At 44.0% G+C, this 19,562-nt stretch overlaps 1 pseudogene; it reads right to left on the reverse strand.

The window, feature by feature from the left end:
• Nucleotides 1–217: 217 nt before the first annotated feature.
• The window catches only part of LOC131398595 (cationic amino acid transporter 4-like), a 33,422-nt pseudogene continuing 14,077 nt past the window's right edge, over nt 218–19,562 (reverse strand).

A 19,562-nucleotide genomic window follows, 5' to 3' on the forward strand; every position in this document is an offset into this window, starting at 1 on the left:
CCCTGGGGCTGCAGGCCTCTTCCGTGTCTGCTCTTCTCCACCTGCCCAGGTAGCTGGAGTTGGTCATAAACTGGAAGGTGCTGGGCAAAGAGTCCACCACACCAGTGCTGGCCATGGCCCCTGCCCAAGGACTCGAAGCTTGGCACCTGGGCTGAGGTCCTGAGGACCTTCCAGCATGGGCAGGCCTGCAAACCTGACCTGCCTCGGATAGAATGTGCTGCCAGCACCTCCGGCCCCCTGATGAAGTGGGGGCAGGTGGGCAGGCCCCAAGTGGTCCTCATGGACTGGTGGGCTACTCTGTGGTGCCCAGCTCTTGGGCTGGTGCCTGGCTGGGGGGCTGCAGGGCCTACAACATCTCCTCCAGGCTCCCACGTGGGGCAGCCAACCCTGGCCGCTCCCACTGGTTCCCCTTGCTATGTCGGGTGCCATAGCCAAAGTACACCACGAGTCCTGCAAGGGTGGCACAAGCCTGAGGGGCAGTCCCAGCCCTGAAGCCCTGCTTGCCCTCCTCTTGCAGCCCACCTGGGCTCCCAGCCTGGCCGCCACTCACCAATCAGCAGCCAGATGGAGAAGCTCAGCCAGACCAGGTGGCTCAGCTGCAGCATGAGGAAGATGTTGAGGAGGATGCTCAGGGCTGGAGTCAGGGGCACCAGGGGAAACTAAGGGGGCAAGGGCAGAGCTGGGCTGGGCTGTGGGAAGGTCTGGTGGCCCAGGGCCTGATTTCTCAGGAGTCCACAGAGCCTTTCTCTGCCTCTAGAGATTCTGGAGAAAAATGCCCACCACCATGCAGAAAAAGGGGGATGGAGTGCTGGCCTCTCCCACCCTGTGATCCCTGGTTCATCCTGCCATGGCAGAGGAGGAAGGGACGAGGGGAGCTGGCTGGGCTGAGGGTGAGGGGTGTTGGCTGGAGGAAGTACCTGGAAGGTGTCCTGCTAGCGCTGTTGCTCAGGGCTGGTCGCAGCTGCCCGGGCTCAGGGGCTGAGGCCTGCTCTGTGCCCACAGGGCTGACTGGGCCCAGGTAACTGGATGGAGGGGACTTTTGGAAGCGTAGCACGATGATGCCGCTGGCCATGAAGTTGTAGACCAGCAATGCACCAAAGGATAGGAACTGCACCAGTGCCTTGAGGTCCAGCAGCAACGCCAGGAAAGCCATGAGGACCCTGAACACCAGGATACTCACTACAGGGACCTATGTCCAGGGGCGCATGTGGGCAAACACCCAGAAGAAGAGCCCATCAGCAGACACGGCACAGACTGTGTGTGGCAAATAAATGAATTCTCTGTGCAGGACACCGGTCGTGGCTGTGGCAGAGAGTGGGAGACTGATCAGCATAGTAGACAGGCCCACCACAGGCTGCTGCTGGGGCCAGGGCAGGGGTGGCCCCTTGGGAACGAGGCCATGAGGTTGTCTGGGCTCTCAGAGTGAGCCTCAGTGATGTGGGGTGTTGGATTGTTCCCCCTCATCACCAAGGAATGAGACACCCCAGTTTAGTTGACAGGCCCCCTGGACAATCTGCTGAGGGCTGAGTCCCTCTGCCAGGAAAGGATCTGGAAGCAAATGCCCAGAGCTGACGTTCTATGTACAGTTGGGAGGGGTGGTGAGTAGGTCCCTCTCAACAAGCCTGGGTGTGGAGTCTAATCATTAGCCCCTTCCTGGGCCCATGATGCAACTGGGAACACAGGGCCAGATGGAATTGGGTCCCCTGAGAGGCTTAGGGCAGGGACCCACTTCCCTGTCCCCTCCCACCTTGCCCAGAATGGCCCCTTACCGCAGATGGAGCCAGCCGCCATGATGAAGCTCGCCCAGCTATAGTCCCGCTGATAGAAGGCATCAGCAAGTGCTCAGTAAGTGTCCAGGCTGTGCCAGGGCACCATGAGGGTGAGCACAGTGGAGACGAGGATGTAGGTACCAGCCACCAGGCCAAGCGAGATGGTGATGGCCATAGGCACAGCTCGCTGGTAGTTCTGGGCCTCCTCGCTGGAGGTAATAATGACACTAAAGCCCACAAAGCTGTAGAAGGAGGTGGCAGCACCTGTCATGATGCCGGAGAAGCCAAAGGGCGCAAAGCCACCCTCCTCAGTGCTCCAGTTGTGTGGGCGGGCCAGGACAAACCCCGGGATGATGATGAAGTGGATGACAACCAGGCTAATGGCAGATAAGGTGCGGTTGAGCCAGGAGGTGATGCAGGCTCCTCAAGAGATAAATGCAGAGACCAAAAGTATGATGCCATAGCCAAAAAGTCTGGGTACTGGGCCAGGAAGGGCACCTGCCAGATGCCCACAAGGGCCACAGTGAAGTTATGGATGCGGTGGCTGAAGATGGTGTCCACATAGCCGTGCCAGGTGCGGGCCATGGCAGCACCACCAATGAGGTACCAGATGAACACGTTCCAGCCAACGAGGAAGGCCCACAGCTCACCCATGGACACATAGATGAACAGGTAGGCAGAGCACTTGCCAGGCAAATGTGTCCCCAACTGTGCATAGCATAAGACTGCCAGCAGGGAGGCCACAGCAGCCACGCTGAAGGACACAAGCACCGCAGGACCATCCATCTCTTTGGCTACGGTGCCTGTGAACACGTACAGCCCAAAGCCAACCATGCCACCCACACCTAACAGGGTCAGGTGCAGCGTGGTCAGGAGGCGCTGCAGTGCCGTCTCCCTGGTGGGCTTCACCAGTGTCTTCAGCCGGTTCAGCTTCTGGCAGAAGCGCACCAGGCCCGCAGTGCTGGACAGCCCCAAAGCCATGGTGGGCAGCTGAGAGGAGCACCAAGCCGGCTGCCAGCACCTACGAGGACCAGAGGGTAGTGAGAGGCTGCCCAGCCAGGTCCTGACCAGCCCTCAGTCCTTGCTCTGATCCTGCCCTGGGGACCCAAGCCTTGAACCACTGGCCAGCTGCAGGGCTGGATGAGGCAGGAGTCAGGGCCTGTGAGCAGGGTGGGCAGGAGGTCACAGGAAGCACGTAGATCCCTTTTGCCTGCCCCTCAGGCAAGGGTGGGGCCCTGGTGGAGCTGGACCTGAGTGTCTTTGGAAGGGGCTCTGAGGGTGGGGAGGGGCAGCCCCAGGGAGCCCAGCTAGGAACCTCTCCAGTGGTCTGGGATCCCAGAGTGGGGTGGAAACCCGAGACTTCCCAGCAGTTGGGCCAGGCCTCCAGGACCAGGAACAGGAGTGTTCTGGCAGAAGCGGCCACCTGGCCTCAGATAGGAGCGTTCATCACCCTCCTCCTCGCCCCACCAGGCTAGTGTATCAGCGTACTCTGCCAGTAGTGGGGGGCGCCCTGGGCCATGCGCCTGAAGCCAAGGCCCCGCACCCTGACAGGCCACCACCATGCCACTGACACACCTACTTCCTCTGTGCCCCTGTCCCCAGTACCCAAACCTTCACCTCCTCTCTGGCCTCAGTCTGTCCCCACAGGAGTTGCTGCCACTCACATTCTGTCACTATTGCTGCCACCACTCTGTGCCCACCCCCATCCCTGGGGACATATACAGAACTGGGCAGCACCTCCAAATCCCACAGGCACTCAGCCCACCTTACCCACGCCTCACACGGTCAAGATCAGAGCTTACCAGGTTCTAGGGAAACCCTACTACCATGCTCGGGTTCACTGATGAGGAAGCCCAGGCCACCAGGTAAGTGACTAGCCCAGGTCACTGGGGTGGCCTTGGGAGGCTTGTGAAGGTTAAGGTCCAGGTCTGGGGGTTGGGTATGGAGCCCACCTGCTTTCCACTGCTGCAGACACCCTCCTTGAGCCCTCATCCCAACACACATACTCTACCAGCTGGACACCATCCAGGCCCCTCAACACTGGGAGGTGTGGGGGCTGCGAGCATCAGGCAAGACTCTGGTAAGATGAGGGTATGAATCTGGCTAAGAGGTCCTGGGCAGTCCCTGATCTGGCATGATCGGATGGCAGTAAGCCACCCTCATCCATTGTCAAGGGAGTGCCTAGCTTTGGGGAGAGTTCTGTGAGTTGGCAGAACTCATGCTGGCTCTTCTGAGCTTCTAGCTACAGGCAATGACTTAAAAGGAGGGAAGCAGACTCCTGGGGATGACTATAGCCCTCCAGCGTGGGGCACCCTAGGGCCCCTCAGACACCAGTGGCAGCCCCTCCAAGCCCAGGAGCACCTGTCAAGCCTGGAGGACCTGGGGGACCCTAACAGCAGCTCCCCAAATGTGGATATCCATGAGAGTATCATGGACTGAGCATCTACTCCATGCCAGTCCCCTCATCACAGGGAAACACATCAAGTGACCATCACAAACCACTCTCAGGCTTATTTAGTCCTGGGGGTGAGGGGTCTTTGTTCTTCTGCTCTTCCAATTCTTTGAAAGTGGAAAGGTTGGTGTCACAGGGTGTTAACTTTACAGCAAAATGATGACAATCCATGCAGGCAAAGCAAAACCGAAACAGATATCATCTTCCCCCAGAACTCTCTCCATATTGTCAGGTTTATATGTGGTTTTAGAATAGGATTATAGGGGCACCTGCAGGCTGTCTGCCTCAGTGGGCTGATGACAGGATGGTGACTCCCAGACATGACAGTGACACTTAGAACACTCTGCCTTAGCCGGCCCCTTTGCTCCTTCTGATATTTGGCTGATGTTGTTCTGAGGAACTTCTCAGATGGGCTCCCACTTCCTGCAGGGATGACATCTACCATACTTCACTCCTTGTGGCCTAAACATAACTGAGCAGATGTTCCTTCTTCTGAAATGCCATCACAAAAATCCAGAAAAATGCATTTCCAACCAAGAGGCTTGGGCAGTTTCATAACAGGAGCTCCCCCAAGGCCTTACTGATGACCACCTGAGAGCTGGTGTGCAGGGTTTCAGAGCACTGACTTCTTATCTACCCAGAGAGGGGCTGTCACCACACTCCCTTTCACAGGGTCCAACATCCAGTGCATACTTGTGGCCACTCATGGTTGATGCAGTAAACTGTAAACTTCCAGGGATGTGACTGGGCCAAGTGCTGGACCACAGTGAGCAGGGCAGTTACACAGAGCAACACCAGGAAGATGCAGTGAAGAGAAAGCACCAAAAAGTACAAGAAGAAGAAGAGAGAACATTCTGACCTCATCCTATAAATCCAGGATCACCCTGACACCAAACCCAACAAAGACATCACAAGAAAAGAAAACTACAGAAGAATATCTTTTATGAATATAGACACAGAATTGCTCAACTGAATACCAGCAAACCGAATCCAGCAACATGTAAAAAGGACCAAGCGGGATTTATCCCAGGAATGCAAGACTGATTTAACGTATGAAAATCAACCAATTTAATATGCCATTCTAATAGAATAAAGGACAAAACTGCATCATCGTTTCAAGAGACACAGAAAAAAGAGTCAACAAACCTGGAACAGAAGGGACCACCCTCAAACTGATGAAGACCATGTAAGATAAACCCTGGGCTACTACACTCAATGGTGAGAGACTGAAAGCTTTCCCTTTGATCAGGAACAACATCAGGGTGTCCTCTCCCACCACCTGTACTCAACATTTTACTGGAGGCTCTGACCATGGCAATTAGATGAGAAAATGAAATAAGAGGAATCCAGATTGAAAAGGAAGAAGTAAAACTCCCTAGCTACAGATGACATGATCTTATGTAAAGAAAATCGTGAGAAATCCACACAGAAAACATTAGAACTAATAAGCATCTTCAGCGAAGGTGCAGGATACAAGATCAACATGCAAAAATCTATTGTATTTCTATACACTAGCGATGAACTATCCAGAAATGAAATTGAAACAATTCTGCTTGCATAGTATCAAAAAGAATAAATTTATGTATGAACACACTTAGAACTAATTTAACAAAAGAAATACAAGACTTGTGCACTGAAAACTACTAAACATCATTGGAAAAAAGTTATAGAAGACCTAAATAAGTGGAAAGATATCTCACATTCATGGATTGGAAAACTTATTGTTGTCAAGATGGCAATACTCCCCAAATTGGTCTGCAGATTCAGTGCAATCCCTAACAAAATCCAAATTGCCTATTCTGCAGAAATTATCAAGTTGATTCTAAAATTTATATGGAGATGCAGGGCACCCAGAATAGTCAAAACAATCTTCACAAAGAACAAAGTTGGGGGGCCAGCCCAGTGGCACAAGCGGTTAAGTGCGCGCGATCTGCTGAGGCAGCCCAGTGTTCACCGGTTTGGATCCTGGGCACACACCGACACCCCACTTGGCAAGCCATGCTGTGGCGGCGTCCCATATAAAGTGGAGGAAGATGGGCATGGACGTTAGCCCAGGACCAGTCTTCCTCAGCCAAAAAGAAGAGGAAGATTGGCAGATGTTAGCACAGGGCTGATCTTCCTCACAAAAAACAAAAAAAAAGGAACAAAGTTGGAGGACTTACATGTTCTGATTTTTAAATTGACTACAAAGCTACAGAAATCAAGACAGTGTGTTACTGATGTAAAGATAGACATATGGATCAATGGAATAGAATTGAGAGTCTGAAAATATGGGCAATTAATTTTAAAAATTTTATGGCCAGTTTAAATTTATGGCCTATTGATTTTTTAAAAATAGAGTTTATTTTTTAGAGCAGTTTTAGGTCCACAACAAAATTGATCAGGAGGTGGAGTTCCCATATACCCCCAGCCCCTACACTTGCACAATCTCCCCCACTATCAACATCCCCCACTACATTGGTACATTTGTTATAATTGATGAACCTACATTGACATGTCATTATCACCTAAAGTCCACAGTTTACATTAGGACTCACTCTTGGTGTTCTACATGCCATAGGTTATGACAAATGTATAGTGACATGTATACACTGTTACAGTATGCCCTAAAATTCATCCTTGCTCTGCCTACTCATCCCTCCCTCCCCTCTAAACCCTGGGAACAAACTGATCTTTTCACTGTCTCCACAGTTTTGCCTTTCCAGAATGTCATATATTGGGAATTGAATCATACAATACGTAGCCTTTCCAGACTGGCCTTTTTCACTTACTAATATACATTTATGTCATCTTACATCTTCTCATGGCTTGATAGTTCCTTTCTTTTTAGTGCTGAGTAATATTTCTTGTCTGGATGTACCACAGTTTATTTATCCATTCACCTACTGAAGGACATCTTGGTTGCTTCCAAGTTTTGGCAATTATGAATAAAGCTGCTGTAAACACTCATGCTCAGGTACTTACGTAGACACAAGTTTTCAACCCATTTGGGTAAATACCAAGGAGTGTGGTTGCTGAATCATGTGGTAAGTGCATGTTTAGTTTTGTTAGAAACTGCCAAACTATCTTCTAAAATGGCTGTACCATATTGCATTCCCACCAGCAATGAGTGAGTGTTCCTGTTGCTCTGCATCCTCAGCAACATTTAGTGTTGTCAGTGTATTGGTTTTTGCCATTCTAACAGGTGTGTAGTGGTGTTACCACACAAAGGGCACGATTTGCTCACTGCAAGACAATGGCCAATCATCAAGAGGCAAGATGATGGAAAAGAAAGAGCAGTTTTTTACAGCTTGCTAGCAAGGGGGAAGATGGCCAACTAATGTCTCAAAGAACCATCTTACAGAACAAAGACTACAGGCCAGTTATATAGAGGGCTGGTCTCTGAGTAGGGGAGGCAGCTGGTCCCAGGGTGGGGGCATCCATGTGATTACAGGGTGGAGGCATCTGGTTTCAGGGTGGGGGCAACCATCTGGTCTTAGTTCCTGGCAGTCTTTTGTTTTACTTGATATGCAACAGAGACTGGAGCAGTGCCCTATACGCTGATCTTTCAGTCGTGATTGATGATGGCTATCAGCATAGACTCTCTGCCCAGGGGTCATCACATTCCTAAGGAACTCAAAAGAACAAAGTTATCAACTTATAGCAGCTGGGAGGGGCCATAAAGTCCAGAGTTAGTCATAGGTCATTCCAAGTTACTACATGGTGTCTTTTCTACAATATGGCGTCCCTTATGTCAACCTTGTATTGAGCCAGTATCAGTGGTATCTCATTGTTGTTTTAATTTGTAATTCCGTAATGACATAAGACGTGGAGCATCTTTTCATAGGCTTATTTGCCAACTGTATATCTTCTTTGGTGAGGTATCTGTTCAGATCTTTTGCTCAATTTTTATTGGGTTGTTGGTTTTCTTATTGTTGACTTTTAAGGGTTCTTTCAGAGTGAGGTGTCAAGATGGTGGTGTAGGAGGACTCTGAATTCACCTCCTCCCATGCACACAACAAATTTACAACTACTATTGGAACAATTACCCCTGAGAGAGAACTGAAAACTGGATAAAAAGAACCACTGCAACAAGGGACAGTCCTGATTGAGGTGGAAGAGGCAGAAGTTCCTTTATGGAGAGAAAAAAAGCCACCTTCACAAGCTGTGGCACTTCATGGCCAGCTGAGAGCAATGCTAAGGTACACAGCTTTCTCTGGAGGAGTGGGGGACCTGAGTGGGGGAGCATTACTGCTATAAGTATCTTTTGGACTCAGCACAACTGAGATGAGTGTCATAATGTCTGGTTTTGCTGGCTAGTAACTACAATGAGGAATACTCTCAGAAAAGCTATCAGACATAAGGGGAAAAAAGCCTGCTCTGAAAGGGCCCACGCATAAATTCACTCATTTTGGAAAGCAACCTAAATTCACCAGAAAGAAAGTTGCACAGTTCTTTGGTGAAAAGAGACTCACCTGATGGGATCTGGATGCATCTCAGTGAGAGGTGAGACCTCTCCAGGGACTGAGACATTGGCAACATCCATTATTGTGACCTAGCACAGGCAAGCTGACACAGATGCTGGCAGACACCATTGGAGTTCTTCCTCTGGCCTGTTAGCCCAGGGTCTGCCCCACCCACTAGAGCACTGATTTAATCCAGCTCAGCCAGGTCAGGCAGCCTGCCCTAGGGACGGGCTCCACCCAACAGCAAGCCCTTGGGCAAATTGTGGGCCTGCATAGGCTGGGTGCTTGGATGCTCTGCAGCTGGGTGAGTGGGTCTGCCTCTGTGGTGCAGGGTGTGCATGAGGAGTCGGTGGAGTGTGTGGAGCCTCTGCAGTGGGCTGACTGGGTCTACTTCAGGAGTTTCGGGCACACACACGAGGCAGGTTTGTGTTGAGAGTCTGTGTGGCCCTGAGGGTGGTGGGGCTTGTCAGCTGTAGAAGACTTGTGCTGCTCAAATAGCCACAGAGGAGATTGGCCCCACCTTCCAAAGCCTGAAACAATTGGGTGCTCCCATGCCTGGGGCCAGCTCCACTCAGCTGCAAACCTGAGATACCTGACAAGAGCCTTGTACAACAATTACAAGCCCCTGAGCCTAGCAGATAGCCATGCTGGCGGGGCTACTCAACAGAAAAACTGCAACAGGAATGTGCTATTAGACCTTGCAGCCAACTGTACTGGGGCTCCCCACACCCTATAAAGTGACTGAAGCATCCATAGCAGCCACATGCAGCTGAACATTACAACCACCTGGTTAGGGAGACAGCCTAGACTCCCTGGGCACCTGCAGCAAGAGCAATCCTGCCACAACAGAAGACACACATAGCCCACACAGGTCACTTCTGGAATATTTGGAACTGGTAATGAGAGGGAAGCACACCACTGGGCCTCATAGGGAATCTCTTACATAAGGCCACCTCACCAAGATCAGGAGATATAGCTGACCCACCTAATACATAGATATAAGCACAGAGAAAGAGGCAAAATGAGGAGGTAAAGGAATACATTGCAAGTAAGGGAATAACACAAAACCCCAGAAAAAGAACTAAATGAAACAGAATTAAACAGTCTACCTGACAAAGAGTTCAAACAAAAAGTCATGAGGATGCTCACTGATCTTGGAAGAAGATTGGATGAACTCAGTGAGAATGTTAACAAAGAATCAGAAAATATAAAAAAGAACCAATCAGAAATGAAGAATACAATACTGGAAATGAAAGATTCATTAGAGGGACTCAATAGCAGAGTAGATGATACAGAAGAATGGATCAGCAAGCTGGATGAAAGAGTAGAAGAAATCACCCAAGCTGAACAGATAAAGGACCAAAGAATTAAGAAGAACAAGAATAGTCTAAGGGACCTCTGGGACAACATCAAGTGCACTAACATTTGTATTATAGATGTCCCAGAAGGAGAAGAGAGAGACAAAAGGGCAGAGAATCTATTTGAAGAAATAATAGCTGAAAACTTTCCTAACCTAAGGAAGGAAACAGACATCCAGATACAGGAAGCACAGAGAGCACCAAACAAGATAAACCCACAAAGGCCCACATCAAGACACATTATAATTAAAGTGTCAAGAATTAAAGATGAAGAGAGAATCCTAAAAGCTGCAAGAGAAAGGTAACAAGTGACATACAAGGGAAACTCCATAAGGCTATCAGCTGGCTTCTCAGCAGAAACCTTACAGGCTATAAGGGAGTGGCACAACATATTTAAAGTGCTGAAAGGGAAAAAAACCTATAGACTAGAATACTCTACCCAGCAAGGTTATCATTCAGAATGGAAGGAGAGATGAAAAGATTCCCAGGCAAGCAAAAATTAAATTAAGGAGTTTATCACCAAGAAACCAGTCTTAAAAGAAATGCTAAAGGGAATTGTTTAAGTGGGAAAGAGAAGACCACAAATAGGAATAAGAAAATTATTTGTTAAAAAAGCAATTAAATCACAGGTAATGGCAAAAATACACTAAAGGTAGTAGATCAACAACTATAAAGATAATATAAAGGTCAAAAGACAAAAGTACTAAAATTACCTATTTCCATGATAAGAGGGTAAGGGAAACACACACAAAAAGAGGTTGGATATGATATCAAAAACATAAAATGTTGGAGGAGAAGAGTAAAAGTGTAGACCTTTTAGAAAGAGGTCAAACTAAAGAGACCATCAACTTAATATAGATTGCTATATACATAGGTTACTATATATGAACCTCATGGTAATCGCAAACCAGAAACCTATAATAAATACACAACATACTAAGAGAAACGAACCCAAACATAATACTAAAGAAAGCCATCAAACCACAAGGGAAGAGAGCAAGAGAAGAAGAAAGGAATAGAGAACTACTAAAACACCCAGAAAAAAAGTAACAAACTGAAAAAACAACAAATGTTGGAGAGGATGGGGAGAAACAGGAACCCTCATACACAGCTGGTGGGAAAGCAAACTGGTGCAGCCTCTATGGAAAATGGTATGGAGACTCCTCAAAAAATTAAAAATAGATATACCCTACGATCCAGCTATCCCACTACTGTGACTCTATCCAATAAACCTGAAATCAACAATCCAAAGAGGCTTATGCATCCCTATGTTCATTGCAGTATTATTCACTATAGCCAAGAAGTAGAAGCAACCCAAGTGTCCCTCGATGGATGATTGGATCAAGAAGATGTGGTATATATATACAATGGAATACTACTCAGCCATAAAAAACACAAAATCATCCCAAGTGCAACAACATGGATGGAACTGGAAGATATTATGTTAAGTGAAATAAGCCAGAAAGAGAGAGACAAACACTGTATGATCTCACTCATATGTGGAGTATAAACGAACACATGGACAGATAAAACTGTATTGTGGTTACAGGGGCAATGGGGGTAGGAGGTGGGCACAAGGGGTGAAGGGAGACATGTATATGGTGATGGACAAACAAAAATGTACAACCAAAAATTTCACAATATTATAAACTATTAAAACATCAATTAAAAAAAAGTAACAAACTGGAGGCCAGCCTGGTAGTGTAGCAGGTAAGTTCACATGCTTTGCTCCAGCGGCCCGGGGTTCATACGTTCAGATCCTGGGTGTGGACAAATGTACTGCTTGTCCAGCCATGCTGTGGCAGCATCCCATATAAAGCAGAGGAAGATGGGCATGGATGTTAGCCCAGGGCCAATCTTCCTCAGCAAAAACAAAAAGGAGGATTGGCATCAGATGTTAGCTCAGGGCTAATCTTCCTCACACAAAAAAAGTAACAAAATGGCAATAAGTACATACTTATCAATAGCTACTTTAAATGTCAATGGACTAAATGCTCCAATCAAAAGGCATAGGATGGCTGATTCGATAAAAAAACAAGACCCATATATATGCTGCATACAAGAGACACACTTCAGACCTAAAGACACTCACAAACTGAAAGTGAAGGCATGGAAAAAGATATTCCACACAAATGGGAATGAAAAGAAAGCTGGGGTAGCAATACACATATCAGACAAAATAGACTTTAAAACAAAAACTGTATTGAGAGACAAGAGCACTACATAATGATAAATGGAATAATCCAACAAGAAGATATAGCACTTGTAAATATCTATGCACCCAACATAGGAACACCTAAATATATAAAGCAATAATTAACAGACATAAAAGGAGAAATAGACAGTAACACAATAATAGTAGAGGAATTTAACATCCCAGTTACACCAATGGATAGATCATCCAAACAGAAGATCCAAAAGGAAACATTGGCCTTAAATGACACTTTAGACCAGATGGACTTAGTAGATGTATACAGAACATTCCATCCAAAAACCACGGAATACACATTCTTCTCAAATTTACATGGAACATGGATCAAGATTGATCACATATTAGGCCACAAAACAAGTCTCAATAAATTTAAGAAGATTGAAATAATACCAAGCGTTTTTTCTGACCACAATGGTATGAAGCTAGAAATCAACTACAGGAAGAAAATCAGAAAAGACACAAATTTGTGGAGATTAAACAAAATGCTACTGAACAATGACTGGGTCATTGAAGAAATCAAAGGAGAAATTAAAAAATACCTGGAGACAAGTGAAAATGAAAATACAACATGCCAAATTTATGGGATACAGCAAAAGCAGTTCTAAGAGAGAAGTTTATAGCAATTCAGGACTACTTCAACAAACAAGAACAATCTCAAATAAGCAATCTAACAGCGCACCTAAAAAGAAGTGGAAAAACAAGAACAAACAAAGCCCCAAATCAGCAGAAGGAAGGAAATAATAAAAATCAGAGCAGAAATACATGAAATAGAGACTAAAAAAGAAAATGGAAAAAATAAATGAAGCGAAGAGCTGGTTCTTTGAAAAGATAAACAAAATTGACAAACCTTTAGCTAGACTCACTAAGAAAAAAGACCGAAGCCTCAAATAAATAAAATCAGCAATGAAAGAGGAGAAATTACAACAGACACCTCAGAAATACAAAAGATTATAAGAGACTACTACAAAAAGCTATATGCCAACAAATTGGATAATCTAGAAGAAATGGATAAATTCTTAGACTCATAAAACCTTCCAAAACTGAATCAAGAAGAAGTAGAGTATTTAAACAGACAAATCACCAGTAAGGAGATTGAAACAGTCATCAAAAACCTCCCAAAAAATAAAAGTCTAGGACGAGTTTGCTTCCCTGGTGAATTCTATCAAACATTCAAAGAAGAATTAATACCTCTACTTCTCAAATTCTTCCAAAAAGTTAAAGAGGAGGGGAAGCTTCCTAACTCATTCTATGAAGCCATTACCTTGATACCAAAACTAGACAAGGACAACACAAAAAAAAGAAAATTACAGGCCAATATCACTGATGAACATTGATGCAAAAATCCTCAACAAAATACTAGCAAATTGAATACAACAATATATTGAAAGGATCATACACTATGATCAAGTGGAATTTATTTCAGGGGCACAGGGATGGTTTAACATCTGCAAATCAATCAATGTGATACACCACATTAAGAAAATGAAGAATAAAAATCACATGATCATCTCAATAGATGCAGAGAAAGCATTTGACAAGATACAGCATCCATTTATGATAAAAACTCTGAATAAAATGGGTATAGAAGGAAAGTACCTCAACATAATAAAGGCCATATGTGACAAACTCACAGCTAATATCATTCTCAATGGAGAAAAACTGAAAGCTATCTCTCTAAGATCAGGAACCAGACAAGGATGCCCACTTTCACCACTCTTATTTAACATAGTATTGGAAGACCTAGCCAGAGCAATCAGGTGAGAAAAAGAAAAAAAGGGGATCCAAATTGGAAAGGAAGAAATGAAACTGTCACTATTTATTCACAGATGACGTTATTTTGTATATAGAAAACTCTAAAGAATGTCCCAAAAAACTTTTAGAAATAATGAATGAATACTGTAAAGTTGCAGGATAAAAAATTAACATACAAAAATCAGTTGCGTTTCTATACACTGACAACAATGTAGTAGAAAGAGACATTAAGAATACAATCTCATTTACAATTGCAACTAAAAGCATAAAATACCTAGGAATAAACTTAACTGAAGAGGTGAAAGATCTATACACTGAAAACAACAAAACATTTTTGAAAGAAATTGAAGACACAAGAAATGGTAAGATATTCCATGCTCTTGGATTGGAAGAAATAACAGAGTTAAAAAGTCTGTACTTCCTAAAGCAATCTACAGATTCAATGCAATCCCTATCAAAGTTACAACAACATTTTTCACAGAAATAGAACAAAGAATCCTAACATTTATACGAAACAACAAAAGACTTCAAATAGCCAAAGGAATCCTGAGAAAAAAGAACAAAGCTGGAGGTATCACTGATTTCACATAATCCCTGATTTCAAAATATACTACTAAGCTATAGTAACCAAAATAGCATTGTACTGGCACAAAAACAGACACACAGAGCAATGGAAGAGAATTGAGAGTCCAGAAATAAAACCACACGTCTATGGACAGCTAATTGTCAACAAAGGAGCCAACAACATACAATGGAGAAAGGAAAGTCTTTTCAATAAATGGTGTTGGGAAAACTGGACAGCCACATGCAAAAGAATGAAAGTGGACCATTATCTTACACCATACCCAAAAATTAACTCAAAAGGGATTAAAGATTTGAATTTAAGACCTGAAACCATGAAGAAAACATAGGCAGTATGCTCTTTGACATTGGTCATTGAAGCATATTTTCAAGTACCATGTCTGACCAGGCAAGGGCAACAATAGAAAAAAATAATCAAATGGGACCACAACAGACAAAAAACCTTCTGCACAGCAAAGGAAACCATCAACAAAACAAAAAGACAACCTAACAATTGGGAGAAAATATTTGCAAACCATATGTCTGATAAGGGGCTAATATGTAAAATACAAAAAGAACTCATATATCTCAACAACAAAAAAACTAACAATCTAGTTAAAAAATAGGCAAAAGATGTGATCATAAATTTCTCCAAAGAAGATATGCAAAAGGTCAATAGGCACATGAAAAGATGTTCAACATCATTAACTATCAGGGAAATGAAAATCAAAACTACAATGAGATATCACCTCACTCCCATCAGAATGGCTATAATTAACAAAGCAGGAAACAACAAGTATTGGAGAGGATGTGGAGAGAAGGGAACTCTCATACATTGCTGGTGGGAGTGAAAACTGGTGCAGCCGCTGTGGAAAACAGTATAGAGATTCCTCAAAAAATTAAGGATAGAACTACCATATGATCCAGCTATTCCACTGCTGGGTATTTATCCAAAGAACATGAAAACACAAATGTGTAAAGATACATGTACCCTGTGTTCATTGCAACATTTCTCATAATAGCCAAGACTTAGCAGCATCCTAAGTGCCCATCAAGGGATGAATGGATAAAGAAGATGTTGTATATATACACAATGGAATACTACTCAGCCATAAGTAATGTTGAAATCCAGCCATTTGTGACAACATGGATGGACCTTGAGCCTTGAGAGTGTTATACCAAGCGAAATAAGTCAGAGGGACAAAGTCAAATAACCATATGATCTCAATCATAACTAGAAGATAACAACGATAAACAATCATACAGAGAGAGAGACTGTATTGTTGGTTACCAGAGGGGATGGGGGAGGGAGGAGTACAAAAGGGTGGATTATGCACATGTGTGTGGTGATGTATTGAAATTAGACTTTGAGGGTGAACATGATGTAGCCTACACAGAAATTGAAAATAAAAAAAGAATTATTTCTACATTCTAGATAAGAATCTTTTATCAGATATGTCTTTTACACATATTTTCTCCTAGTCTATGCCTTGTCTTCTCATTCTCTTGATGATCAATTTATTTTTGACAAGAGTGCCAAAACAATTCAATGGGGAAACAATAGTCTTTTCAACACACTGTGCTGCAACAACTGGATATCCACATGCAGATGAATGAAGTCAGACTCCTACCTCACACCTCATACAAAAATTAACTCAAAATGGATCAGAGACCTAAATCTAAAAGCTGAAACTATACAGACAAACCTGGGGGATATTGGGGTTCGGTTCCAGACCACTGCAAGAAAATGAATATCACAACGAAGTGAGCCACATGAATTTTTTGGTTTCCCAGTGCATATAAAAGCTATGTTTACACTATACTGTAGTCTATGAAGTGTACAGTAGCATTTTGTCTAAAAACAGAATGTACACACATTAATTAAAAATACTTTGTTGTTTAAAAAATGCTAACCATCATCTGAACCTTCAGCAAGTTGTAAACTTTTTGCTGGTGGAGGGTTTGCCTCCGTGTTGATTGCTACTGATTGATCACAGTGGTGGTTGCTGAAAGTTGGGATGGGTATGGGAATTTCTTAAAATAAGACAGTGAAGTTTCCTGCATCGACTGACTCTTCCTTTCTTGAACAATTCCCTGTAGCATGTGATGCTGTTTGATAGCATTTACTCACAGTAGAACTTCTTTCAAAATTGGAGTCAGTCCTCTCAAACCCTGTCACTGCTTTATCAACTAAGTTTATGTAATATTGTGAATGCTTAGTTGCCATTTCCACATCTCCACAGCATCTTCACGAGGAGTAGATTCCATCTCAATAAACCACTTTCTTCTTCCATCCATAAGAAGCAACTCCTCATCCATTAAAGTTTTATCATGAGACTGCAGCAATTCATCACATCTTCAGGCTCCACTTCTAATTCTAGTTCTCTTGTTATTTCTACCACATCTGCAGTTCCTTCTCCACTGAAGCCTTGAACCCCTCAAAGTCATCCATGAGAGTTGAATCAATTTCTTCCAAACTCCTATTAATGCTGATATTTTGACCTCTTCCCATGAATCTCGAATGTTCTTAATGGCATCTAGAATGGTGAATACTTTCCAGAAAGTTTTCAAATTACTTTGCCCAGATCCATCAGAGGAATCACTATCTGTGGCAGCTATGGCCTTATGAAATATATTTCTTAAATAATAAGACTTGAAAGTCAAAATTACTCCTTGATCCATGATCAAAAATGCTGCCCAGATCCTGCAGAATGGATGTTATGCTAGCAGGAGTGAAAACAACATCAATCTCATTTTACATCTGCATCAGAGCTCTTGGGCGACCAGGTGCGCTGTCAATGAGGAGGAATACTTTTTTGGGGGGTGGGGAGGAGGATTAGCCCTGAGCTAACATCCGATGCCAATCCTCCTCTTTTTGCTGAGGAAGATTGGCCCTAGGCTAACATCCATGCCCATCTTCCTCTACTTTATATGGGATGCTGCCACATCACGGCTTAACAAGTGGTGCATCGATGCAAGCATGGGATCCGAACCTCGGAACCCAGGGCAGCCACAACGGAGCATGCAAACTTAAGTGCTATGCCACCGGGCCAGCCCCAGGAGCAATATTTTGAAAGGAATCTTTTTTTTGAGCTCTAAGTCTCAACTGTGTGGGTGTAAAATATTCAGTAAACCATGATGTAAACACATGTGCTGTCATCCAGGCTTTGTTGTTCCATTTATAGAGCACAGGCAGAATAGATTTAGCACAATTATTAAGAGCCCAGGATTTTCAGAATGGTAAGTGAGCATTGGCTTCAACTTCAAGTCAGCAGCTGCAATAGCCCCTAACAAGCAAGTCAGCCTGTCCTTTGAAGCTTTGAAGCCAGACATTGACTTCTCCTCTCTAGCTATGAGAGTCCTAGATGACATCTTCTCCCAAAATAAAGCTGTTTCATCTACTTTGAAAATCTCTTGTTTAAAGTAGCCACCTTCATTAGTGATCTTATCTAGATCTTCTGGATAAGTTGCTGCAGCTTCTACATCAGCACTTGCTGCTTCACCTTCACCTTTATGTTATGAAGACAGTTTCTTACCTTAAACCTCATGAATCAACTTCTGCTAGCTTCAACCTTTTCTTTGGCAGCTTCCTCACCTTTGTCAGGCTTCATAGAATTGAAGAGACTTAGGGCCTTGCTCTGGAATAGGCTTTGGTTTAAGGGAATTTTGTGACTGGTCTGATCTTCTATCCAGACCAGTAAAACTTTCTCCTTATCAGCAATAAAGCTGTTTCACTTTCTTATCGTTCATGTGTTCACTGGAGGAGCACTTTTAATTTACTTCAGAACTTTTCCTTTGCATTCACAGTTTGGCTAACTCTTTGTTGCAAGAGGCCTAGCCTTTGACCTCTCTAGGCTTTTGACATGCCTTCCTCACTAAGCTCAATCATTTCTAGCTCTTGACTTAAAGTGAGAGATGTGTGACATTTCCTTTCACTTGAACACTTAGAGACCATCATAGGGTTGTTAATTGGCCTAATTTCAATATTGTTGTGTTTCAGGGAATAGAGAGGCCTGAGGAGAGGGAGAGAGATGGGGGAATGGCCCATCAGTGGAGCAGTCAAAACACATACAACATTTATCAATTAAGTTTACTGTCTTACAGTTCATGGCAACCCAAAACAATTACAGTACTAACATCAAAAATCACTGATCACAGATCACCAAAACAAATTAATAATAATGAAGAAGTTTGAAATATAAGAATTGTAAGAATTGTAAGAAAAATGTAAGAATTAATACAATGTGAGGCTAAGATGCAAAATGATCAAATGATGTTGGAAAAATGGCACCAATAGACTTCATTGAGGTGGGGTTACCACAAACCTTTGATGGGTTTCAGGGCAGGCTGCCTCAAGATACACCACTCTGGTATGTGGATTATTTTGAGCTGAAGACAATCGAAGTTCAGAAGAGCCTGGAAGAACATTTGACCTTCTGCCACGTTGCCTAAAAGAATTTAAGGTAGAAGGGTCTTCTCCAGTAAGAAGGTTTTACCATAGATAATTCTAGGTGTGGTAGGCAGGAAGGCATCTAGAAAGGGTCATTTTTTCAAAAGATCTCTTTGGGGTGCCATTGTCTATAGATGGGACAATGCATAAACTTGTTTCCCAAATATGAACTCTTTTCGTCTTCCTGTAAATTGTGTTCTCCCTCGTTGAAGTCTCAGACCTCTATCTCTCTCTCGTTAGTCCAGAAAGACATATAAACCGATTTTGCCTCTCTGTCTTTGGAATTCTTCATGTTTATGTGAATTCCCTATGAACACATATTAAAGTTTGTTTGATTTTCTCTTGCTAATCTGCCTTATATCATTTTTAATTCTTTGACCAGCCATGAGAACTAGAAGGGAAAAAGTGGGGGGAATTCTCCCTCTTCCCCTACAGTTTTGGCATAGCTGGCAGGATTTCCACTGGCTGGCAAGCTGTGTTCTCTGACTGGAAGAACTACTTTCTCCCCAGCATGACTGCAGATGAGGAGATTCTGGGTCGCCTGATGAAAGGCGGCAAGAGGT

The sequence above is a fragment of the Diceros bicornis genome, chromosome 35 (assembly GCF_020826845.1).
Source record: "Diceros bicornis minor isolate mBicDic1 chromosome 35, mDicBic1.mat.cur, whole genome shotgun sequence".
In the NCBI taxonomy this organism is placed as follows: Eukaryota; Metazoa; Chordata; class Mammalia; order Perissodactyla; family Rhinocerotidae; genus Diceros; species Diceros bicornis.